We start from the raw sequence: 12,943 nt of genomic DNA, 5'->3' as shown, positions 1-12,943 counted from the left end.
TCTCCTCTTAGCCCTCTCTCCCCCCCAAAACACTGCAACAGCCCGGACTCCAGTCAGCGATCATATCCACAAACTATCCAGGCACGTACTGCGAGGCACAGAAAGGGGGTGAAGTAGAAGACCCCCTTCATAACCTCCACCCTCAGAGGGGGGCCCCCGCCCCCAAAGAAGAAGAAAGCGAAGTCGATCTCCGGCCGCCTCGGCGTTAAGGAACGATCTGGCTAGCAATTGGCAGCAGCAGCCGCTGCATAGGCAAGAGGAGCGCGGAGGAGCCGGGAGCGCAGCGGCAGGAGCGGCCCGTGTGCATGGCTTTGGCTTCGGACTGACCTTGCTTTTTTCTCTCGTGCAAAGCCGGCCTCCGGGATCCCTGCTGCTGTTGCTGCTGTCGCCGCTGGATGCCCAGGAGACCCCACTCTGGGTGCTGTCCAGTCCCCCTTGGTGCTGAAATCACGCCCCAGCCTAACGACTGGCTGCCGAACCAATGGCGCTGCAAAAATTCTGCAATCGCTGCGTTTTTGGTCTGTCCATTTCTCCCCCTTACCGCGTTCCCTCGCGTTCTCTCTCTCTCTCTCTCTCTCTCTCTCTCTCTCTCTCTCTCTCTCTCTCTCTCTCTTTCTCTCGGCTTCTCCTGTCTTCCCCTGCGCGCTCGCTCTCTCCTCCCCCCTCTCCCGTCTTCCGAGCTGCACAGTTACTCACTCATTCACGCACATAAGGCAGGAGTTGCTAAGAGGTTCTGCTCTTTCCAGCCTGGTGCACTCGGAAAGATCTGACACCCTCTGCTGAGCCGCAGTGGCAAAAATCCATCTGCTGAGGGAATGCTGAAGAAAGAGGGGGCGCAGGGAGACGGGGTGGGGGGGTAGAGGAGCGGGGAGAGATGTAGAAAGAAAGAAAGAAAGAAAAATCAATCCAGGTCCAGGGCAAGCGTCAAAGAAATTCTGGCGTGCGAGCCATCCATCGCTTCTACGGGCTCCTTCCTAAATGGATTCTTTCATGTCTGCCTTTTAATACTGGAAAGTTGAACATTTCCTGCTTCGCTCTCCATCTGCCCGCCAGGCGGGCGTCACACCTGGGTCCGATGTTCTTTCTCTCTGGGAAAGGGAAGGGGAGAGCCAGAGAGAGCCTCCGCTATGCTCCCAGCGTGGCTTGACTCGAATTAGTGTCAGGGTGTCAAGCGACTAGCGATCGGAGGTAATTATGCCGCACGCCATTTTTTTCAATGCATTGCTTCCTCCCTCCCTGCAGCAGAGAGGTTGTCACGCTGCATTTGGCATCTTTGTGGCGTCTTTCCTTCTTTCTTTCTCCGTCACCCTCTTCCTTCCTTTTTTTTTTTTTTTTGGTGGGGCTGTTGCTGTGGAGCGATATTTCACAGAGATTCCGAGTTCCTTCCTGCACCTTAGGACCCTCTTCCCTTTTGGTCTAGAAGGGAAAGGGGAAAAAATGATTTCCACCCCACAACTGACTTCTATAGAGGTTGCTGCATCCCCCTTTGCACTTAAAAAAAAAAATTTAAAAAATCACCTTGCTTACCTTATAGAATTCCGCCCGAAGTAGCGTCTTGTCTGTGTGTTGGTGTGAAAATACATATATTTTAAAAAAGACTTTAAAAGTGTTGCCGGGGGCTTGTTCAAACCAGGGGTGTTTGCATAATCTGGAGAATTCTTTTTTTTAAAAAATACGATGTCCTCAATTAAATAACCAGTTGCATCTCTGATGGTGCATAGAGGAATCCCAGTTCCCGAATCGCTTTGAGCCAAAGGAGACCCGGGGCTGCTGTGCTAACATGCCTTCCCGTCCGCGGCTGGATCCTCTCCCGGGTTTTGCGCATCTGCCGTCCCATAATTGCGTTGGCTCCATTGGTGAACTTTGCATCCAACTGGCAGGACCGGTGCGGTGGCGGTGGTGATGGAGATGCAGAGAATCCGAAAGATGGGATGGGGAGATGCAGGGTCTGTGGATGAGGAAAGGCTCAGGGAGCCATCAGAATCCTTCCTCCCTGTCGAGCTGAGCCTTTCTGAGCGGTACTTCAAGTCAGACGCCCACCACCCTTTAGCTCACCAGAATGCATTTTCCAATAGGACTGCCTGACACCATTCCAAACTAGAGTCGATGTGGGAGGAAACATGAAATTAGGAACGACAAGGAGACTGGCAAGAGCTCCCCCCCTCCCCCAGCCCCTGCAAATAAACAAGCCGTTCCCCCTCCCCTCCCCCAATAAAGAAAACCAGGCAATGGAGGGATCACTGCATGTAAATGAGACCATTAAAGCAGCTTTAAATAAAGAGAAGTGAATCTGGCGACGCGGCAAGGCCATCGAGTCGTTTTCTTTGCTCGCCATAATTTATCTGACTTCGTTTCAGCGCTGGATAAGGGTTTGGCTTGGTATGGGTTATTTATTTTATTTTATTTTTGGAGGGGGTGGGAGGGTATATTTACTTTTCCAGAGAGGTTTACACAAAAAGACGCTCTGGGAACCTATGGAAAGCTTAGAGGGGTGTAAGATGGGTGGGGTGAGTGGGAAGCCTGAATAAAGAACTTTGAAAGGGGGGCAGAAAGGGAGATGGGAGCCAAGAAGGCATTAAACATGCACCACACAAACAGAAGCAAGGGGGGGCACCATCATTTGCCTGAGCTAAATCCCTGAGCTATTTGACTTTTCTCTAGCAGTCGTAGGGGACGCAGGTGGCACTGTGGGTTAAAGCCTCAGCGCCTAGGACTTGCCGATCGAAAGGTCGGCAGTTCGAATCCCTGCGGCGGGGTGCGCTCCCGCTGCTCGGTCCCAGCGCATGCCAACCTAGCAGTTCGAAAGCACCTCCGGGTGCAAGTAGATAAATAGGGACCGCTTACCAGCGGGAAGGTAAACGGCGTTTCCGTGTGCGGCTCTGGCTCGCCAGAGCAGCGATGTCACGCTGGCCACGTGACCCGGAAGTGTCTCCAGACAGCGCTGGCCCCTGGCCTCTTGAGTGAGATGGGCGCACAACCCCAGAGTCTGTCAAGACTGGCCCGTACGGGCAGGGGTACCTTTACCTTTACCTAGCAGTCTTGCTGGGGGACTTTGCTACAATGATGAGACCAGGGAAAGAGCATGAGGTTCCACAGAGTAACAGAATCATAGAATTGTAGAGTTGGAAGGGACCCTGATGGTCATCTAGTCCAGCCCCCGCAATGCAGGAATCTCAAGTAAGGCATCCATGAGAGGTGGCCATCATCAACTTCTTTAAAACCTCCAGTAAAGAAGAGTCCACCACCTTCTGAGGGAATGCACATGTCCATGTGAGAGTGAGGGCCAGTGCTGGCCTGCCCACAAAACACACTGAGGTAGCTGCCTTAGATGACATCTCCCCACGCTCAGGCATCCCACCTACGGCATTGGAGAGGAGGTAGTGGTAATGCAGCCAGGCAGTAACCTCCTTGCTTCACACTTAGGTAAAAGTAAAGGGACCCCTGACCATTAGGTCCAGTTATGGACGACTCTGGGGTTGTGGTGCTCATCTCCCTTTATTGGTTGAGGAAGCCGGCATACAGCTTCTGGGTCATGTGGCCAGCATGACTAAGCCGCTTCTGGCGAACCAGAGCAGCACGCGGAAATGCTGTTTACCTTCCCGCCAGAGTGGTACCTATTTATCTACTTGCACTTTGACATGCTTTCAAACTGCTAGGTTGGCAGGAGCTGGGACAGAGCAACGGGAGCTCACCCCGTCACGGGGATTCGAAGCGCCGACCTTCTAATCAGCAAGCCCTAGGCTCTGTGGTTTAACCCACAGTGCCACCTGCGACCCTTCACACTTACAAAGGAGTGAATTCCATTGAGCTCAGTAGGGGTGGCCCAATCCATTTTGCCACCAACACCACAGGAGAACTTCATTGCCACCACTAGCAGACTGGCACAGTGAGAAGAGAAATCTATTGAATCAGGAAAGGGATTTGACTGTCTTCATTCTGGAATGATGGGCCCTCTTTTAGGTGGCTTTAAAAACAGGCAACCTAGGGGAGAACTATCAACAGCAGAATGGTGTCAGGCAGTCCTATTGGAAAATGCATCTGATGAAGTAGATAGGAGTCCACAAAAGATTATGCAATACTGATGTGTAGTGTACTAGCCTAGGAATGAAAATATTAATAATATTCTGTTTATACTCCAGATATAAACTCCCACAGACATCTGAATGACCAAAACATTGGAAACATAGAGTGATTTTCAGTGTTATACATATATCAATAGAGATCACTAAACAAGTGGATCCTCATCTGTTCCAGCAAATATATTCTTATATCTGTTCTGGTTGAACTGGAAATAGAGTTTGTGATCAAATCCATACTAAGTTGGGCAGAATTATGTCTGAATCCCATAGAAATCAACAGGAGAAGCTAGACATGACTTAACTCCCTTTGATTTCAATGGGAGCCTAGTTCAGTTTTCTTAGTCTGGATCCAACCCATTATATGCAGGTCCCAGGTAGTCAGTTTGGAAGAATCCTTAATATATAAAAGGAACCTGCTCAAAATAACCTCAAGAAGGTGATCAAATTTGACCAAGAACAAACACTGCTTTCATTCCAAACTCAGCATTAACCTTGCTGCCAGAATGAATTTCAGTGGCTCCATAAAATGCCATTTTTATAACAATTCTAGACTACCGAAAATTAGCAGTTGTGATCAATATACAATATAGTGCTGCACTTTTACTAATTTGACCTTTTTGCTGAGTAAATTCCTTTCCCTGTCTTGACACATTTGACGCTGGGAACCAGAAGGGCAATGAGGCAGCCAGCAAGTTATAGAACAGAATATTAAATTGATCAAAGCATTTTCAGCACAGCACCCTTAGTGGCCACGTGGTAGGTAAAAATTCATGCTGCCCTTTTCTCACATAAGTATTAATACATTGAGAAAGAATTTCTCAATTTAAAAGCTGCAGTAATGTGACAAAGAACTGCAGACAGGCATAGATCTAGTACTTTTTCCACAGAACACTGGTTTCTTTTTAAAACTTGCATAACACTTTTCTTCCTGGGCTGTTCAGCTGGAGGCAAAGCAAGCAGCTAAGTACAGTCTGGGAAAAGATTTGTTTTTCACTTAAGCAATGTGCATAGCTCATTCTGATCTAGACAATAGTATGAGGTTTTTTGGGCAAGGTAGAACCCTATCTTGCCCTTTAAGGGAGGTGGGACAAGGCTTTAGAAGTGGTGGCAACCAGGTTGCAGAATTAAGCACTGGTGGAAATCTAGCCTTCTAGCATGAAACAAGGGCCATCTTTCTAAACCATCAGTCCAAGCCCTGGTCCTCAGTGATGGGGCTGGTGGAGCTATGGAGCCACTTCCACTTCCACAGCTAACCTGCTTGCACTGGCCAGGGTAAAAGGGAGGGGACAGACTCTATCAGCTGCTAGGCTGACACAGTGTTGAGACCCATATTTAACCCACTGCCATTATGTGATGGCAGCAGAATCAGCACAGATCCATCTCCACCCTTTCCCAGTCAAGGAAAGCTCCACTTAGGGAATCCTATTGGCTATCAGTGGCAGAAATGTCTTCCATTTGCCCACTATTTGGCTTCCCAATCAACAGCACAGCTGATGAGAGAGGCTCACAGAACTAGGCAAAGTTGAGGGGAGAGACACCTCTGCCTCCTCCAAACCTCCAAATTTGGGAACACGGTAGCTCCTATAGAGGTCTTTAGATAAATTAACCTGGTCCAACTTCAGGTGGGTAGCTCCAAGGATCATCATGAGTTTGCTTTTTCCAAAGAAGGTCCACCCACGAAAAAGATACTGTCCTATTGGGTGGCAGATTGCCAGCAGCAGGAATGATAGAGGGGAACATAAAAGCATTATTTAATGTTAATAATAACACTGTGGTGAAGTGATCCTGATAATGTCTATGCCAGGGGTCAGCAAACTTTTTCAGCAAGGGGCCGGTCCACTGTCCCTCAGACCTTGTGGGGGGCTGGATTATATTTTGGGAGAAAAAATGAACAAATTCCTATGCCCCACAAATAACCCAGAGATGCATTTTAAATAAAAGGGCACATTCTACTCATGTAAAAATACGCTGATTCTCAGACCGTCCGCGGGCTGGATTCAGAAGGCGATTGGGCTGGATCCAGCCCCCAGGCCTTAGTTTGCCTACCCATGGTCTATGCTATCCCTGCAGCTCTCATTAAGCGAAGTCTAGCTCCTCCCCTCAAGCACTGTGATTGGATGGTGTTGGGTGAGCACGATCATGTTAGCATCCTCTACATTCCCTCTGCTCCTCTCCCCACCCTGGTGCTCTCCTAATATGGTGTTGGAGACACTCTGCCTGGCTTTCTGGGAGACTGTTTCGTGGTACAGATCTATACAAATCTCTGCAAACTGATTCAGGAAATCTAGATCTGTTCTGTAGTCATTTGTAGCTGCTTCGGGATACAAATTGTCCCGATTTGGCCAAATTTGGCGTACAGCCTTATATAACATGTATTATGGAAAGTGGCTCACATTTAGTACTGGTTAGAACACTGACCTTAATTTTAATTAGTTCAAGCTGCAGACAAGGGAAAGAGAGGAAAGGGAGAATAAATGGCCTGGATTGCTGCTTTATTAATCAAGCAGGGGTTTGATCTTATCCACCACTGCAGTTTCAGGAGTTCTCTTCAACTTAGTTCTATTGGGATGGATTCAGATTACTTTTTCCTCATATTCTAATGTGACCTTTGTATAGGCACTGCGTGAAATTGCTTCTCTCCAGACAGTTCTACTGCATGATGGGTCCCAGTGCCACAATGCTTTTCACAAGATTAAAAAAAGAATTCCAATACCATGAGGACCTATCTGCCAAAGTCACAGTATGATGGGAAAGCAAATGATTTTCTGAATCCACCCTTACCTTCAGCTGGAGAGCTGAGTCATGCATTGATTCTCTAGTAATCCCTATAAAATGTGTTCAATATAGAAAAGTGCAGTTTCTAATAAAGAGGATCTGTGGTTCTTTAGCTTTGATTCAGAGGCACTGGAGATATGTGGAGGAACTCCCAGGTAATGACTTCATTTAGTAAATACCATTTAGTAAATATCATTTAGTAAATATTAAAACATGGCCATCAGTAAGAATTACATGGGCAGTAATCTTGACATGAACTCATATTGATAGGGACCCACGACAGATAGAATTATAGAATTGTACAGTTGGATCATCTAGTCTGCAATGCAGAAATCTCAGCTGAAGCATCCATGACAGATGGCCATCCAACCTCTGCTTAAAATAGGGCAGGGATATGTATTGGGAGAGGCAAAACACAAAGGGTGTCTAAGTCATCCAGGACTTAGTAAAAGATTTGATAAGACTCTATGAGTAGCACATGTCTTCCTTGTAAAGGTAAAGGGACCCTTGACCATTAGGTCCAGTCGTGGATGACTCTGGGGTTGCAGTTCTCATCTCGCTTTATTGGCCGAGGGAGCTGGTGTACAGCTTCCGGGTCATGTGGCCAGCATGACTAAGCCACTTCTGGCGAACCAGAGCAGCGCATGGAAACGCCGTTTACTTTCCTGCCGGAGTGGTACCTATTTATCTACTTGCGCTTGGACGTGCTTTCGAACTGCTAGGTTGGCAGGTGCTGGGACCGAGCAATGGGTGCTCACCCCGTGGCGGGGATTCAAACCGCCAACCTTCTGATCGGCAAGTCCTAGGCTCTGTGGTTTAACCCACAGCGCCACCCACGTCCCTTGTTTTCCTTGTAGGAGACAGCGAATAAATACATCTTTAGTATGTTTGCCTCTGAAAGCAAGAGACCCTCTGGGCCTCTGAGGATCCTTAGGAACAACCCAAAGAGAGGGAGCATCAGGACACCATATACATATACCTCAGGGTACCTGGAGGAAGGGCTCAGTAGTACAGCATCTGCTTTGTATCTAATTCCCAGCATTTCTAGGTACGACTGGAAATGCCTTTTCTCTGGAAGGCTGGAGAGCTACTGCCAGTCCATGTAGGCAAACTTGAACGAGGTCTGACTCAGTATAAGGCAGCTTCCTACGTAGGGATATCATATTTCAAACAGTGGAAACCTAGACAGAAAAGTTGTTGAGCTTTTTAGGCAAAATCACTTTTGAAAATGCCATTTCCGAGCAATTTTTATGGGAAAATGACAAAAAATACACTGCCACCATGGGCTTCCCAGACATTTGCCCGATTTTTGGCTGGACATTGCTGCCGACTGCAGTATGCCATATATATCTGGGGAAATCCTATGTAAATGTGGATTATCTCCCTTATACTACCCTTTATTGCAGGAAGAGTATCCATGCCCACTTTTTCTGCCACCATATGATAGTTCTCTGCCTGCTCTGTATATTAAGAGACTGATAGAAATTCTGCATCCTTAAGTTATAAGGTCTTAAAGAGCATAACCAGAAGCAAAACTGGAATAAATAATGGTTCATGTTCTCAGTCACCTGCATTTCAACAATCTGTTGAAGAATGGCTAGATGAACAGCTATTTTTGTCACAATTTACACTTTCAAAGGGCACAAAATATGTGTTTAGGTACTCACAGGAAAGAAGTGGCAGGAAATCTATCTATTTATATAAATCTACCTTTCTGTCTACACTCACGCAAAAGTGTGACAACTCGTGTGTGCAGTGTATGGATTTTAATCATTAGATATCTTATGTATTTCAATATAGGCCCAGACCCCATAAGGCAAGCAGATGCTGTTCTCAGTGCAACAGGGAATGGGAAATTTCATGCTTGACGAAGGGTTTGTTTACTAGTCATAATTCTTGTTGAGTTTTCAAAAGTAGAAGAGTTTTGTCTTTTTGGTAATCTGATTTGCATCGGAATGTGCAATTTAGATTTTATTATCACTCTATTGAGGTTATGGAAATCAATCCCTTTTGTGGGAAATTAATTTCATATGAATGCATATTTTTAAGTGGGAGAAGCTGAACTGTGAATTAAGGCTATTAAACTGCTCTCGTACAAACGGAATGACAAGGGTGATGTCAAGAATAAGCTTCTGTTGCTAAGACTGTGTATTTCCTCAACTCTCAAACCCAAGCCTGTAGAGATTTATAATTTCCTTCTGTGACCTAGCTGCCATCAGAGAGCTGACAGAAAGCAGAACTAAAGAGCTTATTGCTTAAAATTCACTTTCAAAGGAGAGGTTACTAGCATTCTGTTGCCTGACCAGCCTACGTAACAGGGCTGGCTAACCTTTTTCCGGCCCACAGGCTGTATTCACCATTACTCAACACTCTGAGGATGGTATAGTCAGCCCTTGCCAGAAGCTTCCCTGAATCAAGGGAGAATTGACACTGCTTTGCTCATAAAATAATCAATCTGATGGCCAGGATAGGACAATTAGCATCTATCTCAGGCCTTGGGCTACGCAGAGAGCCTCAGTCCTTTGTGCCTACTTTATTCTTCTCTTTTTGCTGCTGCCACCAAAACCAGTGACCAGAAACACCTCCTTGAAGGAGTCAAAAAGGCCTCCAGGCCAAAGGTGAGGGATCCTTGGAGGAGGCAACAGTATAAAGGAATCATCCAGCTGGTGGGATTCTGGAAAGCTTTCTGATCTGGACCCTAATATGCTGTTGTCTTGAAGAAATTTATCTGCCACCCCCTGAAATGTATATTTCCCCCTAAAATTTTCATCTCCCTCATCCCATATTTCCAAATACCAAAGCCAAATGCTGATGACAACATAAGCTTCAATTGCATGATTAATATCTCTTATTTATTCCGGTTTTTCAGGTGTCAAATGCTAAATCCCAACATCTGTTAACACCACAGGTGCTAACATTACCACAAACACAGGCACTGTTAAATAATGTTGCATGACGTGTGAAATGCCTGCTGCTCCAAAAGATTGTAGCACATCACTTGTCGATCATAAAATGATCTTACTTATGACTTGTCATCAAAGGCAAGTTGTCTCAGAAACTGTGGGGCAGGAAAGAAGGAAATGCACAGGGGATCTTCCTTCCTTCCCCATTGATTGTTTGCTTATGAGGCATTCATATTAAAATATATGCCAGTGGAGAAAAGGGGAGGGAATTCCTGTGCTTGTAAACTATTATACAAGGAGAGGAAAAGTTGAAGTATTTCCTCTCTCCTTCTTTGTTGAAGTAAGAATAGCAAAATCGCAGCTAAGAAGCTCAAGTCATATATATAACTGACACTCTTCTTTGGATATTAAACCAATATCCAGACTTGAACATTCAAAAACTTTACTTGCAGAAACGTATACAGTGGTACCTCTTGTTAAGAACTTAATTCGTTCCGGAGGTCCTTTCTTAACCTGAAACTGTTCTTAACCTGATGAACCACTTTAGCTAATGGGGCCTCCCGCTGCCACCGCACCACCGGAGCACAATTTCTGTTCTCATCCTGAAGCAAAGTTCTTAACCCGAGGTACTATTTCTGGGTTAGCGGAGTCTGTAACCTGAAGCGTCTGTAACCTGAAGCATCTGTAACCCGAGGTACCACTCTAGATGAATTGAAATATAGTATTTACAGTCACGTGCTTCTCTAAGCATGGGTTTATAGTCTCTTCATCTAACTTCCAAACAACTGTATTTTCCTCTTTCCAGAGCTCAGAGCTCAGCCTTTTGCATCTCAATTAGGCCATGCCTTGCAGCTCTTATGAGAGATTTCCACTTTTACTACCTTCTTCAGTTTGCTCTCTTTCAAGCAGAGAAGCACTCCAACACTCTATTCAACTTAGCAGTGTTCACAGTGGATTCTAAAAGACAGTCATCTTGCTTCACATAAAATGGAGTCTCTCCTTCACTAGATACCTTCCACGTGACCAGCATTAGCCAATCAACATGACAACTACTAGAGAATTCTCTAGAATTCAGTTACCTGTTAATCAAATGTAAACATATAATAATGCAAACAAGCATTTATAATTCCAGTGAATTAAAGTACGATGCTTAACATTCTTCTGGTAAGAAATGGGTTTGTTCACAAATAGTCTAAAGGCCACAATCCTGTGCATACCTCCTTGGGCTGTAGCTTAGTGGTGGAGCATCTGCTTTGCATGCAGAAGGTCACAGGTTCAAGCCCTGGTATCTCCAGGCAGGACTGGAAGGAAACACTGTGTAAAATCCTAGAGAACTGCTGTTAATGTAGACAATGCCAAACAGGATAGAAAATTGGTCTGGAATGCTTCTTGTGTTCCAATGAGTAAGCCGCATTGAACTCAGCAGGACTTGCTTCTGAGTAAACTGACATAGGATTGAGCTGCACAATTTAAAGCCAAGTTATCTTAGTGGTTTATGGCCCACATTTTTTCAGCTGCTCCAACGACTCTTGAAACAGTTTTTATATTGATCTTTGCTCTTGATAGTAAGAGACGGCAACCCAAAAAAGTGTCACTGAAATGCAGTTTTAAATAATAGTTTGGAGGAGGTAGATTTAGTACTTGATAGATTAAAAAACAAACAAACCACAGACACATCTATATCATATGAAAGGCAGGAGGATGCAACATATACTATATATTAAATAGTCAGTATGAAGTAAAGGCATTCAAAGTGATAGCCTGCAGTACTCCTGTAGACACACAAATCAAGAGCTTACACAAATGTTCTCTGTATCATAAATGAAGGCAGCATAAACAAGTATAAGCACAGAGATTAAAGATTTATACAACTGCTATATTGTGCCACTATTGGCCAAGCTAAGGCTCCTGTTGAAAAGAAATACTCAAATGATTGTTATGCCACTGAGTAAATAACATTTGCAAAAGGGTCAAAGTGAACCAGACATCTCTTCAGACAAAATCATTTTTTTAAATGTAGCTCTCTGGCTCTGAACAACAGGAGAAGAACATTCCAGTCTGTAAATAGGAATGAACTGCTTCCCTCTGTTCTGTTCCTCTATAACTCTTACATCTCAGTAACCTTTTATTTCAGTAAGCTTTTAATTTCACTCCATTTGAGTTCTCATAGGTAATCCAGATTTTTGAACAAATGCCAATCCCTCTGCCCCACAAAACAATAAAACGTGTTCTCCCTAGCAGAGAGCACGTGTTGCGGTGGGGGATACAGGCCACCCCATTGTTGCTGGGTGGATGTTTGGAGAGACCCAGGCAGTGAATTGGTTAATTGGGTCGCTGGGGAGAACTGCATGTTGCCAATTTTGAAGGAGGAGTCAGAGGTTTTAAATGCTGGACGCCCAGCTTTGGGCATCCTCTTGGCTGGTTGCACCGGATCACCTGCCCACCCTCCCTGTATTGGGGGGGTTGTTCGCTTGACCTTGCTATGCCTGTCATGGGATTGCCTGCTTTTGAGGCAGGGGCCTGGTAGGAGTTCTGTCCATCTGGCTGATTGGCTGGTGCCATTTGGTTTTTGCCTACTGCGTAGCAAATTGTCACAACTTGTAAGGTTGGCAGTTAGGCATTGGTTAAAATTGGTTGGTGGAGGGGTAAGTGCCTACCCCTCCAATGGTGGTGCGGAAAGGGAATTCCATTAAAGGAATCCAGGGGCTTGCCATTCTTTTCGTCTTTGTCCCTGGCATCAGACTTGGGCCGTGTAAGCCCCCAGGAGCATGCAGGTGAGAAGTGAGGGACTGATGCCCAGCTTCATTTCTCCCCAACATTGTTTCCCTGACTGGCTTCCACTGGAATCCGGAAGTCAGTTCTGTCCCTGGGCAAGGACAGATAGTCGTAACCAATGCCTAAGCAACCACTCACTTGTGTGTATTTAAATAAAGTTGTGGCCAAAATCATGCCAAGAACCTTAAACAAAAATTATGTGTGATGTGTGAGTTATTGGGGGTGGCTTGGGGACCTTGACACGCAACAACAAAAGACCTGGGAGGAGAAGAAAATTTAAAACATCATTCCCATTAAAAACAAAAACAAAAAAACCCAAACACATGTATTGTGGTTTAAATTGTTGTGATCCACCCCAAGTTCAGGTGTGAAGAGGGGTGGGATATAGAGCCATCAGATAAATAAGGTACC

Source organism: Podarcis gaigeae (assembly GCF_964106915.1).
Source record: "Podarcis gaigeae genome assembly, chromosome: 4".
Lineage (NCBI taxonomy): Eukaryota > Metazoa > Chordata > Lepidosauria > Squamata > Lacertidae > Podarcis > Podarcis gaigeae.
The sequence above is the reverse complement of the archived record's forward strand: the minus strand, read 5'-3'. Positions refer to the sequence as shown.